We start from the raw sequence: 2,500 nt of genomic DNA on the forward strand, positions 1-2,500 counted from the left end.
CTTGTTTAAAGCTAAGCACATACAGGGAGTTTGGAACCGATTAGCTGATGCTCTATCTCGATTGCAGGTCCAGACTTTCAGGCACCTTGCACCACCTCATATGGACTCCTTGCCCACAAAGATTCCCCGGTGTCTGCAGCCTCAGAATTGGGTTCTATTGTAGCCATGCGTGCTAAGTCCAGTCTCCAGCCTTCATCTATTCCGACCTATCGGTGGGCTTGGAGATTACTTTATCAATTTTTCAATGCGATTTTCCATTCTGTTAGCAAGGCGTTTCCCATCGCGTCCCATACATTGGCTCTTTTTATTGCTTATATGTACGACAAAAAGTATGCTCCTACTACTGTAAGCTCATATGTATTTGCATTAGGCTATTCCCACAATTTTTTAGGCCATCCTGATCCTACTAAAGCCTTTTTTTATTATTCAGATTTTAAAGGGTTATGGTAAGCTAGGTTCTCGCTTACCTATCACACTTCCAGTACTCAACAGAATCATTGAGTCTTCGGCAAAGCTAGCTATTTCCCAGTAACAACGTTGTCAATTTCAGGCCATGTGCTTGACCGCCTTTTTTGCCTTTTGAATTCTTTCTTCTACAATTCACCAAAAGATGTGGGGGCCCCCTTGCAGGTTCATCACTTGGCCAAATTAGTAGATTCTTCAAAGCGTGTGGTGGCTCTCAAACTCACTTTCGGAAATTTTAAACATAGCAACAATCAGCGTCCATTCTCTATAATTTTGCATCGCCATAGTACTTGTTGTCCAGTACGATTCCTACTGGATTATGTCACTTCGGGGAAATCGACCAGGCCCACTTTTCCTTAATTCAGATAATAGCCCAGTTTCACGGACCATTTTTCCAGAACTCCTTTCTCTTTCCTTGAAGGCTTGTGGGCTTGACTCTACACGCTACAAGGGTCATATTTGTCGCATAGGTGCTGCTTCTTTTGCTGCAGAACGGGGAATGTCTGACGCTCAGATCAGAGCTTTGGATCGTTGGAGGTCCAGCCTTCCTTAAGTATATTAGGATACCTTCTCTTATATCTTAGCTTGTTAGAACACGCATGGCTTGCAGGGGAAGCCATGTGCAGGTCTGAAAGGTGATGGGACTGATTAGCAAGGGCAGCAGTCTCATCATTTTTTGGTTGCCGAGCTCTCAGGGAGTTTGAGGTTCTGATTAGCACGGGCAGCAGTCCCGCTTTCTCCTTGTGCTCGTTTGCAGCTATTCTGTACTTTCCACATTAATAATCTTGGTGTAGCTTGCTGATCGAGTAAGTAGTCAGGGTTCGGAGAACAGATTGGCAAGGTAACGGCAGCTGTTCTCCCTTCCCTGTACGGACACAGGGGTTTCAATAAAATTGGAAGTAGGCAGCTGCTTTAAGTCTAGTAGCCGACTGTATCAACAAAGGGCCGCTAGGCCTGGAAGCTCCTCTAGGTTTGGAACCTCTGAAATGCGATTTCCCGTGTGTTGGGCACCAAATTGAGTACAAAGATAAAGGAAGATTTCTTATCAACAGCGACACTGAGTTTGCAATTAAGCGAATTCTTTTGATAATTTGATAGCCGACTGCTCTGAGCGAAGTAGCCGACGCTTTTCGTCGGCCGTCGGTGTTTATTGAACACCCTGGGACATGTATTTCTTGTCCTGGTTCTTGACCCCGTCTATTTTGTCGCATATCTTTAATATTGGGGAATCCCCCTTTGTGCAGTTGATATCTGAACTGATTGGCAAGGGCTGCAGTTCATGTTAAATTTAGCTAATAATTTGTATTTAAGTAGTCAGGGATGGGGGAACAGATTGGCAACAACGGCTGTTCTCCCTGCACTGTAATAACTGGTAATTTTGTTTCGGTTCATTGATTTTTAATTTGTTTGTTTGATTTCTCTGAGAGATTGGGGAATCCCCCTCTGTGCCATAGACTCTTGAACTGAATGGTAAGGGCAGCAGTTCATGTTATATTTAGCTTGTTATATTATTTTCCATGTCTCGAACTGTTTTGCATGGGCAGCAGTTCTAATTTGGTAGATTTTGTTTTTCGAATATCTCCTTGCTAGTATATTTGGTGGGCTGCATTTCCCTTGGGTAGGGCGGCAGCATGATGGTTATCATTCTGCTTTGCCGTTTTTGTGCCCTCACCTTTACTGGGCTCAACACATTTTATAGAGCAATTATTGTTTGTAATAAATTCAAGAAAGTTTGAATGATTAAATCGGCTTTGGGCCTTTGCAATTGCCCTTAGCCATTTTACTCCATCTGGGATTGTGTGTTTTTATTCTTGTGCCCAGTAAACGAGCGCGGGTATGCAGCCCACTTGCTTACAAGGTCCTAGCCTGGGGGAGGGGAGAAAGGCATAAATGGATATACAAGAGCATAGTATAGGTCCAGTAAGGTTTTGCTGTTAAGATAATAACGAAGTTTTCATAGAGTGCCTATGCTACGTTTAACTTTTTTTGCAATATAGTTAATATGACTTTTTCAGTTAAGATTTGAGTCAATATA

Source organism: Montipora capricornis, chromosome 3 (assembly GCF_036669925.1).
Source record: "Montipora capricornis isolate CH-2021 chromosome 3, ASM3666992v2, whole genome shotgun sequence".
Lineage (NCBI taxonomy): Eukaryota > Metazoa > Cnidaria > Anthozoa > Scleractinia > Acroporidae > Montipora > Montipora capricornis.